The sequence below is a fragment of the Palaemon carinicauda genome, chromosome 25 (assembly GCF_036898095.1).
Source record: "Palaemon carinicauda isolate YSFRI2023 chromosome 25, ASM3689809v2, whole genome shotgun sequence".
In the NCBI taxonomy this organism is placed as follows: domain Eukaryota; kingdom Metazoa; phylum Arthropoda; class Malacostraca; order Decapoda; family Palaemonidae; genus Palaemon; species Palaemon carinicauda.
This window is the reverse complement of record NC_090749.1, coordinates 86,403,306-86,416,670: the sequence shown is the minus strand read 5'-3', so window position 1 is coordinate 86,416,670 and position 13,365 is coordinate 86,403,306. Positions and strand designations below refer to the sequence as shown.

Here is a 13,365-nt window from a genome sequence, read left to right as displayed (position 1 = left end):
TACAGTATACAATCATGAGCACAAACCCCCCAAAAAGGAAAATAGTTACTGTATACTACAGTATATTGGTGAAATAATAAGATAATATGAGACTAATTTTGTTTCATTCTAACTGTCCTCTCAATTTTAGATAAAGCTACTTAGCAATTAATGTTACATTAACTGAAGGATTTTATTTAATGATTCAGAAATGCCTAATATATAAGTCATAAGCTATGATAGAGCCCTATAATCATGTTAACAAGCAATATTAATCGATTTAGTATTCAGTAATTAATAAAATGAAGTTTACTGCAGCATAAGAATAAATATTAACATTTAAATAAGCCGCGCTACGCCACAGCCGAGTTTTAGTTGAGGGCATGATTAATAGATGGCGCGCATTCTGACGGGTTGGATGATGTTTTTCTTAATGGTATTAATAGTCAGTTTCCCATCTTTCGTGTATTGTCTTTGGTCTTGTGTCATGGCGTCTACTTCTAGGGAAATTGTCCCCAAATAAGGAAGATCCAGTGATTTCGGGGAATAGTTTTTGAAATGATTCTGAAGATTTAGGTAATATATTATTTATGGTCACAAAAATGCCTTAAGGAAATTACATAACACAGTATAACAAAAAAAAATATGCATAACACGTAGTTTAGACCGTGTTGAAGAATACTAGGGGAAAATTGTCTCTTAATTAAGGGGAATTTGATATATTTTTGGTTTGTTTAGGGATTTTCTCTCACTAGTAAAAGGGCTGATCGAGTGGTAACACTAGATGAAATGTCTTCTTCAGGCAACAAGTTTTGTATATTTTTGTGCGTTTTCAGTGACTTTCCTGTAAGTATGTGTGTTCTAAATAAAGTTGTGTAACTTTATTGTTAAGTTAACTTATAAATAGAGGTGGCATATTCAGAAATTATTAGTAAAATGTAGAATAAGAATGTCAAATGTGAACCGACTTAGGAGAGCTCTGGTGTGCTTCATTCTGTGCCTACTTCAGTAAAGTCGTTCATAATCCAGGCTTCTTTTAGTCCTCATGCTGTATAAAGGTCAAAATATCGTCTATTCTGGTAGAATTGTAGTTTTAATTTAATACAGGACAAAATTTCTCTAGAGGAAAACCCTGTTTTCCTTCATTAAATATCCACAAATGAACTGTTCTGCCATGGTCCCTTCCCAACTGACACGTGGTGGGAACCGGTGGTTTAGTTGGAAGGAAAACAGGAAAATCCTCTTTATTGATGATTGAAATAAACTTGAAATTAATTGCAAACAGTAGGAAAAACAGTTTGTTCCTCAAGGAAATTTGTCCTGAAGGTAAATATAAATTTTGATGTTTTGCACCATTGACAGTACTCCATGAATTCTGCCCTTTATGCATTATTCAAGGATCTTTGCATTCTATACGTAATCTTATCCTATGCTTTAACCGACTGCCTTTGCCGTTGTTTTATTTGCAATGACCTCAATGGGATGTGTCCTGGCTTAAGGTACCTCCACCTAACCTTACTGAGGTCATAACCTTCCCCCCCCCCCCCCCCCCCCCCCACCTGTGTCAGGTACAGCATTTCAAATCAGAATACATCGTAGGATGTCTCTTCTGTTGTCTACTAAATGTTGTAATTAAGAGATAAATACAAAACTCTGAGGCTCCGTCCACACGATGAACTTTAAGGTGACGTCAGAAGCGTAGAAGCAGCGAACAAAGATCTGTAAAGTTTTCATCAAATTTTGGGAGTTTTTTCCAAAGCAACGAGACTTGTACCTGGAGGATAAAGATTGGGGAGATGAGTTTGATAAAATCGTTGCCTTAAATATGAAGTTAGGTTTTATCACCAATTCTGTATAGACAAGACAAATTGTTTTTATTTTATTATAGTTTCGGTTAGAACAACATTTTCTAATAAAAGAAATAATTTTTTTAAATAGGAAAACTCCCAATTTAAACAAAAAAGACATTTATTTTTGGTGCTAATGAATAATCAGTGAGATATACCCTAATATATCCGCCGATAATGGCCGACACCAGAAATCCTTTTATTGTATTGAAGTGGTGCATAGTTGCATCTTGTTAACAGAAAAAGGAAGGTTTCCTGTAATGGGGCTTCAGCAGATATATCCAGTTTCGGGATGAGATTATTAAATGTATTTGGATCCATTCTCGTATAATATGTGAAATCTAGTTCCTATTTGCTTCCCAACTCCCACCAGTATTTCTGTAACAACACTTCCCAAATTTTCTTATCTCTGCACCCAATTTTCTTCCTTTCTTATTTTTTCTAGTACACCAAAAAAAAAAATCTTTGCACGTACGACTATTTTCTCGTTACTCGTACACCAATCACTCGTGCTGCCATCACTAGTCACCACCACCAGGAGGCTCTCACTGTCCAACTGTCATTGTTTGGACGCAAGCATAAAGACCTTTACTGATCTTTGTTAAATGAGATGAAAAGTTCAGTGAACAATGCAATTAATATTCTATACAGTTATTCAGTAGGCGGAAAATACGATGAAATGGGAGGAATTATCCGGAAAGAAATATAATACTCGAGTATCCTTGTTATACTATACTATACTCTCAAATAGGCGAGTACTTTGTTTCATGAAGTTGTAACTTTTAAAAAATTTCCAAAATTTCCAGAATGTACCTTTCCTTTACCCTTACCCTTACCCTTTCCCTTTCCCTTACCCTTTCCCTTTCCCGTTCCCTTTCCCTTTCCCGTTCCCTTTCCCTTCCCCGTTCCCTTTCCCTTCCCCTTTCCCTTTCCCTTTCCCTTTCCCGTTCCCTTTCCCTTTCCCGTTCCCTTTCCCTTCCCCGTTCCCTTTCCCTTCCCCTTTCCCTTTCCCTTTCCCTTTCCCGTTCCCTTCCCCGTTCCCTTTCCCTTACCCGTTCCCTTTCCCTTCCCCGTTCCCTTTCCCTTCCCCTTTCCCGTTCCCTTTCCCTTTCCCTTACCCTTTCCCTTTCTTAAATGTGATGCATTTCGAACCTCACTTTTAAGCTTCACTTCCAAATTTCACATCCAAATTTCATTTTCAATCTTCACATTCAAACCTCACTTTCAAACTTTATGGTCAAACTCCACTTTCAAACTACATTCAAACCTTGCTTTCAAACTATGTTCAAATTTTGCTTTCAAACTGTATGCTCAAACTTTGGTTTAAAACATTACGTTCAAACTTTGCTTTCAAACTTTGCGTTCAGACCTCGCTTTCAATTTCAACGTTCAAACCTCACTTTCAAATTTTGTTCAAACCTTATCTTCAAACTTTACTTTCAGACCTTACCTTCGAATATTACATTCAAACGTTGCTCTCAAACATTACGTTCAAACCTTGCTCAAATGTTATGTTCAAACTTAGCTCAGACATTATGTTTAGACCTCTTTTTCAAACACTAAGTACAAACCTCGCTCTCAAACACTACGTTCAAACCTCACTCTCAAACACTACGTTCAAACCTCGCTTTCAAACACTAGGTTCAAACCTCACTCAAACACTATGTTCAAACCTCGCTCTCAAACACTACGTTCAAACCTCGCTCTCGAACACTACGTTCAAATTTCGCTTTCAAACACTAGGTTCAAACCTCACTCAAACACTACGTTCAAACCTCGCTTTCAAACATTAGGTTCAAATCTATCTCTCTCAAACATTAGGTTCAAACCTCGCTCTCAAACGCTACGTTCAAACCTCGCTTTTAAACACTACGTTCAAACCTCGCTCTCAAACACTTTGTTCAAACCTCGCTCTCAAACACTACGTTCAAACCTCTCTCAAACACTACGTTCAACCTCGCTTTCAAACACTAGGTTCAAACCTTGCTCTCAAACACTACGTTCAAACCTCGCTCAAACATTAGGTTGAAACCTCCCCCTTAAACTACGTTCAAACCTCGCTATTAAACACTACGTTCAAACCTCGCTCTCAAACATTATGTTCAAACCTCACTATCAAACACTACATTCAAACCTCGCTCTCAACACTACGTTCAAACCTTGCTTTCAAACACTTAAGTTTAAACCTCGCTCTCAAACACTACGTTAAACTCTACGTTCAAACATCGCTATCAAACAGGTTCAAACCTCGCGCTCAAACACTACGTTCAATCCTCGCTATCAAACAATACGTTCAAACCTCTCTATCAAACACTACTTTCAAACCTCGCTCTTAAACACTACGTTCAAATCTCACTCTCAAGCATTAGGTTCAAACCTTGCTCTCAAAAATTACGTTCAATCCTAGTTTTCAAACTGAATGCTCAATTTTCGCGTTCAAACCTCGTTCTCAAACATTACGTTCAAACCTCGCTTTCAGACTTTACATTCAATCCTCACTTTGAAAGATTGGTCTAACCTTACTTTTGAGCACCGCGTTCAAACATCACTTTCAAACTTTACGATCTAACCTTGCTTTCAAACATGTTCAAACCTCGCGTTCAAATTATTTTCAAACTGTATGTTTAAATTTTGCTTTCAAACATTAAGTTCAAATTTCGCTTTCAATCATTACGTTCATACCTTGCTTTCAAACTTTATGTTCAAACCTCGCTTTCGAACTATACGCTCAAACGTCTTTTCCAAACTTTACATTCAAATCTCACTTTCAAACATTAGGTTCAAATCTCGCTCAAGTTTTACGTTCAAACCTCGCTTGCAAACTTTATGTTCAAACCTCGCTTACTAACAATATGTTCAAACCCTGCTTGCTAACATGTTCAAACCTTGTTCTCAAACATTAGGTTCAAACCTCGCTCTCAAACTTTAAGTTCAAGCCTCGCTTTCAAACTTAGGTTCACACTTCACTTTCAAATTGTATGTTCAAATCTTGCTTTCAAACATAACTTTCTAACCTTGCCTTCAAGCACTACATTCAAACCTCGCTTTCAAACTTTACATTCAGACCTCGCTTTCAAACATTGTTCTAACCTTGCTTTCTAACACTACATTCAAACCTCCATTTCAAACTTTATGTTCTCAGCTCTTTTTCAAACTTTACGTTCAAACCTTGCTTTTGAACATTACGTTCAAACTTTATGTTCAAACTTCGCTTTCAAACTGTATGTTCAAATTTCACTTTCTAACTTTGTTCAAACCTCACTTTCAAACATTTGCCTTCAAACATTACGTTGTTTCGTGGACAACTGTTGGTGGATTCCAATCAACTGGTTTCCTTTCCTATTCCTGTCTTCCCTGTGTCTTTTTAGTTTTCCACATCATAAAATATGTTTTTGTCCTTTTTTTTTTAATGTTGTATGCAGTATATCATCCTGAGAAGAGTAGTGCCACCAGCACACTACAAGTGGTTCACTGTAGGCATCCTTTTTAACCTTCTGCTATACAGTACCTCCATTCCCACTTCCTTTCTTGCATCTGGCTCTCCAACCTCTCTGCTTGTCCTTTATACTGCAACTATGGGGTTTTCCCACATGTTACACGTCTGCTTGAAGGCTTCCCAAGCCCCAGTTCTCTAATCCAATCTAACCAGATTATCCTTATTACATTATGTTTTGATTCTTATTTTTATTCTCCAGGGAACCAATTCAATGTTTAGCAAAAGCAGAAAGGAAACAAGCCACGACACGACATGGAAGCTGCTGCCGACGGCCTCGGGTCACATAGAAGCTTGGTCTAGTCTAACCTCCTAGAACTACTTCTCGATTGTGAACCGAACGTCACACCATCTCCTGTCTGGACTCTTGCCAGTATCAGCATGTGAGTATCACTGGGTCTTATTTCTGTAACTACACATTCTCAAGCTCTGATTTCCTTCTCAAGTTAGGTGTAACATTTTATCTGCACATACTTGCATTCTCTAAAGATCATAGATATGTTCCTGAAAATCCAGAATTAAAACGCCACATAATGTGTTTCATGCAGATGGAACCAAAATCTTCTCTGGTTTAGAATTTTTTTCTTTACTCTGACTCTTCGTTATTGGATTTTCCAGGGACGCCAATAACAAAGGATGGCATCAGTTTAATAAAACAGGATTTGCAAAGGACTTGAAAAGCCTGTCCCACAAAGACATGTCTACACAAAGGGAAGCAGTGCACGGATAGCTCTTCCTGCCACGTTTAGGTAGGAATTATGTAATGGATTTCTCTGTTACTCCTGATCAGTACTAAAACTCCAGAAATTCATCTTTTCAATCATCAGGAATATTTTTCAACTGATAATTCAAATGGATTAACTAACTGAATCTAGTTCATCGTCAATGATTTCAGTAATATATCAGCTGGAATCACTTTCTAATGTCATCAAATGCTGAGAAGTTTCATTCTTTGCACCTTGTGTTCTCCACAAACATATACGGATGACATTTGATCAAAGGCTGATACATTTCTTACATTGACCTTCTCTTCCCATTTTCCATCTTTTTCGTTAAAGCTTTCAAGGCATCTATGAATTTTATTATGTTTGTATTCCTTCCTTGCATCTGAAGATTCAGCTGCTCAAAAATATCAACTAAATAGGCGAGACGCATAATCCATTCTGAATCATTAAGTAAGGCAAAAGATTTGCACATCTTTGTCAAACATCAATTTGAGTTCATCTGTAAGATTAAATACTGTATTCACTCAGTTATATTTTCCTTTGCCAACTATTGATTATTTGTGTGAAAAAAAAATCAGTTGATTGGCTGCATCCATATTGGTACATCATTGTTTGAAAAGTTGGGAGTTGAGAGCTGTTCCAATGACAAAATTCACTGCTTGAATAGTTTGATCCAAAACCTTCCCTAGCATAGTTGGAAGTGTTTTTGAGGTTACTGGCTAACAATGGATCATACAATGAATGCCTTTTACTTTTGAGTCTCACTTCTTCACACAAACTTGGAATCCCAATTTTGTCCCTAACATTACGAGTGCTCCATTTGTACACCACCCACAGATACTATACCACAAACTATTTTATCATTTAAGAAAAAAAAATAAAGAAGGAACATTTTAAAAAATGTTGCTATGACAAACCTTAAGATTAGTAACTTCGATCAGGAATCCCACCACCAAAAACCACAATATTGAGACTTACACTTATTTTACAGGTAATCGTAACTTTAGAGTCGACAGGTAGCTACTGTAGTTACCTGTTCCTTCCGAGAAAGGAAGAAAAGGGCAAACACAGAATGACTGGTCTGGCAAAGTCTTTCGAGACTTTGACCTATTCCTGTGCAAGGTTTTGTGGATTTAAAACCCAACCCCCTGGAAGGGTTTTCAGTATGAGGTACAAGAGCTTATGCAGTTGTCCCAAGTACAGCTGGTTGGAATGTGGGAAGCTGCCCCTCATCTCTTTCCTGATGCTGGACGTTCCATAGAGTCTTCGGTGACGCCATCACTCGAGATTGCCTAACGGACCTTTACTGCGCCTTGGTATAGATCTGCCCACACTCATAGATCCATGACAGAATTTTCCCAGATGCCAAGACCTTCCAACTTGGTTGCAAGTTAGAGTTTGGAATGTGCCTTTTCAAATCTATTCTTAGCAATCAAAGAACCATTGGAGATGCCACATCTTGCTCACGAGGTTGTTGGCAAGGATTCTCTTCAGCCAAGGACAGGCATTCTATTACTCCTTTCTGTCCTTGGGTTGTCTGGTGAGTCTCCTGTGGGAGGAAGGATTCTTCGATAGGAGCTCGTCCACCTGCCGCCTATGCTCTATTCTTACATGAACCAGCTCATGCACAACCAGTAGTAATAAAGGTCACTGGCTTTCTTTCCCCTTGCTGGCCATTTGACTTTTCTCTCTCTTCAGGAGAGTGGGAAGCAGTGATAGATAATTTGCAAGTAGTTTCAGAGACATTTTCAATTAAAAGATATGGATTATGAGGGTTAAATGTCCATAACCTACTGACAGTCATACTTTGGGTTTTATGTGAATAGGATATAACTTTATCCATCTGAATAAAAAATGAATGAAAGATCTACCCAAAGAGAAGGAAGAAGTTACCAAAGCACAGATTGTAGTCTCTGACAAGACATTGACTGATCCCATTGCAGGGTTTAGTGGGAGGAGCAGTACTCTACCAATAGTCACTCCCGTGACCACGCTAGAGTTGAAAGATATTGAACACGAGATATTGGCAGCTGCAATCATCTCTCTCATGTCTCCAGACATATTCAAGACACTTTTGAGACTCTGTAACCACTGTTCATTGATTCAACAATGTCGGTACTGACAACAGGGATCCAATGTAAGACTCAGGCACTCCAACACTTTGATCTTGCGGCCAGAGTCTCTTCCCACAGAATCCACTTCCATCATCTACTGAGCTTCCTCTTAATCAATCTTTGGTTGGATGCTGTCATATACTTTGCATCAGGCAGAAACAAGGGTTGGTACCCATCAACATTTGCAATTCCTGGGGACATCTGTTTAAATTTATGGTGGCGACTTGGAGTCGGTGTGCAATCTATACCTGGTCACAGCCCACTAACCACTACAGTATGAGAAGTATTTTTCTTGGTAGTAGACTGTACAGTATTTTCTTCCCCATCTTCCTCTTGAACAGGAAGAAGATTGGTCAGTGAGCCTCAGACAAATTTCCCTTCAAAAGAGTTGATTGTGAAGACCTGCAGAACCATCTAGAGGACTTTTAGTACATTCCTCTTCCTTGTGTTTCTTTGGGATACACAAGACCATTGGTAAGGTGGCTGCTATGTCAGATGGTAATTGCCTTCTGCCTGTTTGGGCACTAAGCTTTGATTTACACTAGATGCAGACGAGCCTCACAACAGAGTTAACTTTTCTTGATAGATAAGTTTTGTATTGTGAAGTATCACCTTTATCCTTCCAGACAAGGTGGAGATGGATGAAATGTATGCAGCCCATTTCTTATAATAATCCCACATTCAGACACCATACCCTTATGGGTATAGGTTCTTACATGACCTCCTTGTAGGGAGGGACCTTGCCTGACAACCTGCGACATCTTTGTGCTCAAGTTGTTAGGAGGTTGACAGTAGTCATGACTTTGCTCCAATGTAGGACCAAATTACGTGACATTTCCCCGGTCAGTAATCGGCCAGCTCGGTTATTGGGACTTTGATCTCTTACAATTAATCTCCTATGAAAGATCTTCGGTTTGTATAGTTATGGAAAATACAAAACGATTGTAACATTATGATATTAGGTAAGGCTTTGAGGACATGATTCTACAGTAGATTTTGTGTGTAATTAGTTCTGTTTTGACTACTGACACAACCATGCTGGGTGAAATTTATTGTCTTTTTTTAACTGTAATTTATAAAAATCTCGTTGTAGTACACCTAAAATTCATGAATGAAATAGGCAGACCTAAGAGACCTTACAATTCATGGGGTTTAAGTAACAAAGCCTTAAAATGTGATTGTGTGCTCTTCAGAAGACTATGTCAAGTAAAAGTTCAAATATATATTTAATGATTTTTATGTTGAACAGGCTGACATAAGTCTCTCTTAAAATGTTTTATTTTGATTGTTTATTACTTCTCTTTTAGGTTATTTCTTTCCTTGTTTCCTTTCCTCACTGGGCTACTTTCCCCCTGTTGGAACCCTTGCTCCTATAACATCTAGCTTTTCCAACTTGCATTGTAGCTAAGCTAGTAATAATAATAATAGCAATAATAATAATAATAATAATAAATTTGTGTTTTTGTGTAAACTTTTCAATATCACAAGAACTTTTACAGTGTTGTGAGGTCATTAATGTGAACAATAACTTTGTAATATATTAGAATAATTCTCATCTTGTATCTTTCAGGTACAAAACTTGCTCGTGTGTTACTCCGTCCTCATGTGGAAGGTTTCTGAGCACCTCAACAGGAAGAAACTCACCTTAGAGCTACTTCACCTACAGAACTTGTTAGTTGAGAGAGAATATATTTGGGTCAAGGAATCGTAGATGAGGATTATAGATGAAATGGCAAAAACTACCTTTAGTAAACAGGATTAAACCCTGAAGATATATGTGCTATTAGACTGCAGAGAAGGTTAGAGGAGATTCACTCTGAAAAAGGTTCAGTTGGGCAAGTCTACTGTATACATTAGTTTCCCTGTGCTAATACAGACATTGTTGATAAAGACTGTAGTTTCCCCTAGGAAAAAAAGGATAGTAAGACAATATTACAGTATATACAAGAGTTCAATAAGCATATTTATTTACTTTTGCTTCAAAATACCATTCAGTTTTTATCAAGTTTATCAAGCTTTATGTCTCAATGAAGACTTTTCATGGTTCTTGTGTCATTAGTGTGTGTGCAGTCGATCAATGTAGTATGGTTGGGGTTTTGAAGAGTCAAGTCATAACTGGTTCTTAATACAGTAAATAAAGATTCTAAACACTAAGGTATACATTGCAGATATATCTGTGAAAAGCTCTTGTAGGTTACTATCCTATTACTGTAGATCCTTTTTGAAAGTGAATCCTTTTGACTTTGTTTTCTAACCAGATGAATTGCATGGCCAGTTGTCTGTCAGGTGTTGAGGTTGGTTGAAAATTGAAGCTTGTCTTTGTCAAAGAAGTCAGACGGTTAGTTGAACTTTGACTTATAATAGTATGTGCAAGAAGTTAGGAAAAGGAAAGCCTTTTCTATTGGATTTGAGTTACATTCTATCTGGTCACATCTTCCATCTTAAACCTTCACTCGCTAAGGAATCTTCAGAGATATTTCGTTATAGACACGACATAAGAATAGTACACACAGTTACTGATTATCGCTCTTTCAAAAGTCAGGAGAAGACAACTCCATATTAGGAAATTAATATCTTTTAGTAAAGAACAATTCCTATATAGGACTCTTGAAGGACTAGACCATTTTCCCCAAGTGCAATGGCACTACTGCATTACCCGTTCTAATGTGTTATTGTTTGTGTGAAATATCCTGTTCACATTAATTATTTCCTGGCAGATTCCCTACTCTTATGTTGTTCCACTGGATACCATTCACTTAGACATATTGTTCAACTTGAGTTGTTATTATTTCAATTCTCAGAGAATTTGGTCCAGCATTTGTTAATACCTGCAAAGAATGTCAATTAGATATCCACAAAAAATAATATGCTACTGAATAGTTTAGTTATATTGGTACAGAACTTTCCTGCTTCTTTGTAGTACTACAAACATCATCTTCCCTAATTCAATTCCAACATTTGAGCTCATTTAATTATCTGTACAATCACTAGAGGCTGTTTTATGAGTCTTCCTCTTTGCTTACTCTTTAGGTCCACAAATTAATGTGTCTTTTTCACTATTGGTGTCTGCAAACTACTTATCCAGGGGACCTGAAACTTCAGACTGATGAACTGAATTGTCTCATGAAAATTCTGTGTAAGGTTTGATTGCAAAGTATTCAACTTGCAACATTTTGAAACGGAAGTTGCAAGACTCCACATTGTGTAAAGGATCTACATTATAACATACAATTTCATTTATGATTCCTTTATAGGTTTACATATTTTACGTTATGTTGAATGTACACATTGTCCAACTGAAGGATTGTGCGAGATATCCCACACTTAATGCATCCAACACTAGCATGCACCGAAAGCTCCATCTTAGATTACCCTTTGCCTAAATACAGTACTTACACCCCATACCATAAGACAGGCTCTCATCCTGCGGTTTGTTTGAGGCCATAAAACCTTTCAAACACATCGCACACTTTGTCTAGCACCCTTATTACTAATTTGTATTCATAAGACCTTTTTAGAAATATCAATCCTTATTAAAGGTCTTTCATTTTTGGTTGTCAATAATCATATGCGAATCACAAGCCATTATGAACTTCATTTTCCTTCTTATCAAACTTTCACGTAAGCTGAACTTAGAAATGGATGTGTCAGTCATATATTGAAGACTTCAGGTTAGCTTAACCCTGGATAGGTACGGTGGGTCGTTTGCGACCCCGAGCGTCAAAAAAAAACAGGTTTTTCTCACGTGACTCACCCCTGTGACTGAATTTGTGGGTGATCGACCTGCATGAGGTGTCTCCCCTACACGCTCTAGTAGTGTCCAGATGTGCATTGCTGTAGCTGTACTCCTTCCCCGATTTCTGAGACGCGTCGGGGTCGTTCGCGTCCGAGTTTACCCTTCTGAGGTAGTTTGCATAATTATCAAAGTTATTACGTATTATGAAATTGTCGTAGAATGGTGCAACTTATATAGGTTATCAGTTGTGGAAAGTCTTGGTGGATTGTTTGGCTACCATGTGCATGTTTTCTTTTTTAGTTAAAATGTCGTTCATCACCACGAGGACCATTTTACCGCGAGTGCCCCTTTTTCATTTTTTTTCATTTTTTTGCCAAGTCATTTTTCCGTAAGATATTGCCAAATAGTGTCGTAAAACTTTTGCTTGTTTAGTGTTGGAAAGTGTGTCTAGATGATCTGGCTACCCATGCATGACTTTGTTTTTGTCAGATACGACGTAGTTATTGGTATATTGGGTATTTAACTGCGGTTACCAATTTCTGTTTTTTTTTCAATATTTGTAAAAATTACTACGTAGTAAGGAATTGCCGTATATTATTCATTTTTTTTTCATGTTTATGTGTTAGAAAGTGTGCCTTGATGGTTGGGCTAACACGTGCATGTCTTTTTTTTTATCTGAGATGTCGTATATTAGAATGTCGGGCATTTTACCGCGAGTGTCCCTTTTTAATTTTTTTTAATTTTTTTGCCAAGTCATTTTTCCGTAAGATATTGCGAAATAGTGTCGTAAAACTTTTGCTTTTTTAATGTTGGAAAGTGTGTCTAGATGATCTGGCTACCCATGCGTGATTTTGTTTTTGTCAGATACGACGTAGTTATTGGTATATTGGGTATTTAACTGCGGTTGCCAATTTCTGTTTTTTTTTCAATATTTGTAAAAATTTACTACGTAGTAAGGAATTGCCGTATATTATTGATTTTTTTTCATGTTTATGTGTTAGAAAGTGTGCCTTGATGGTTGGGCTAACACGTGCATGTCTTTTTTTTTTATCTGAGATGCCGTATATTAGAATGTTGGGCATTTTTCCGCGAGTGCCCCTTTTTATTTGTTTTGCATTTTTTTGCTTAGTCATGTTACCGTAAGGAATTGGCAAGTAGTGTCGCAAAACTTATACTTTTATAGTGTTGGAAAGTGTTTCTAGATGATCTGGCTACCCATGCCTATTTTTTTTTTCAATATTAAACTTACCCGATAATCATGTAGCTGTCAACTCCGTTGCCCGACAGAATTCTATGGAGGGATACGCCAGCTATCACAATACTAGAAGGGGGTGTATTTACCAGCGCCACCTGTGGCCAGGTACTCAAGTACTTCTTGTTGACACCTCCTCAATTATTCCTCTGTCGTGCTTCCGGCAAGACGTTCTGGGATACGCTTATGTTCTTGGAGTATTTTCACGACTTTGGTGAA

At 37.6% G+C, this 13,365-nt stretch overlaps 1 long non-coding RNA gene across 2 annotated transcripts; it reads left to right on the top strand.

Moving 5' to 3' along the window:
• Positions 1-458: 458 nt before the first annotated feature.
• On the top strand, positions 459-11,526 carry LOC137619273 (uncharacterized). 2 transcript variants are annotated; one of them, XR_011039880.1, is made up of 3 exons: positions 459-555; positions 5,522-5,702; positions 9,729-11,526. It is a non-coding gene; the product is annotated as an uncharacterized lncRNA (long non-coding RNA). The 2 variants fall into 2 exon arrangements; XR_011039879.1 differs by lacking the exon at positions 459-555 and adding an exon at positions 730-825.
• Positions 11,527-13,365: the final 1,839 nt, after the last annotated feature.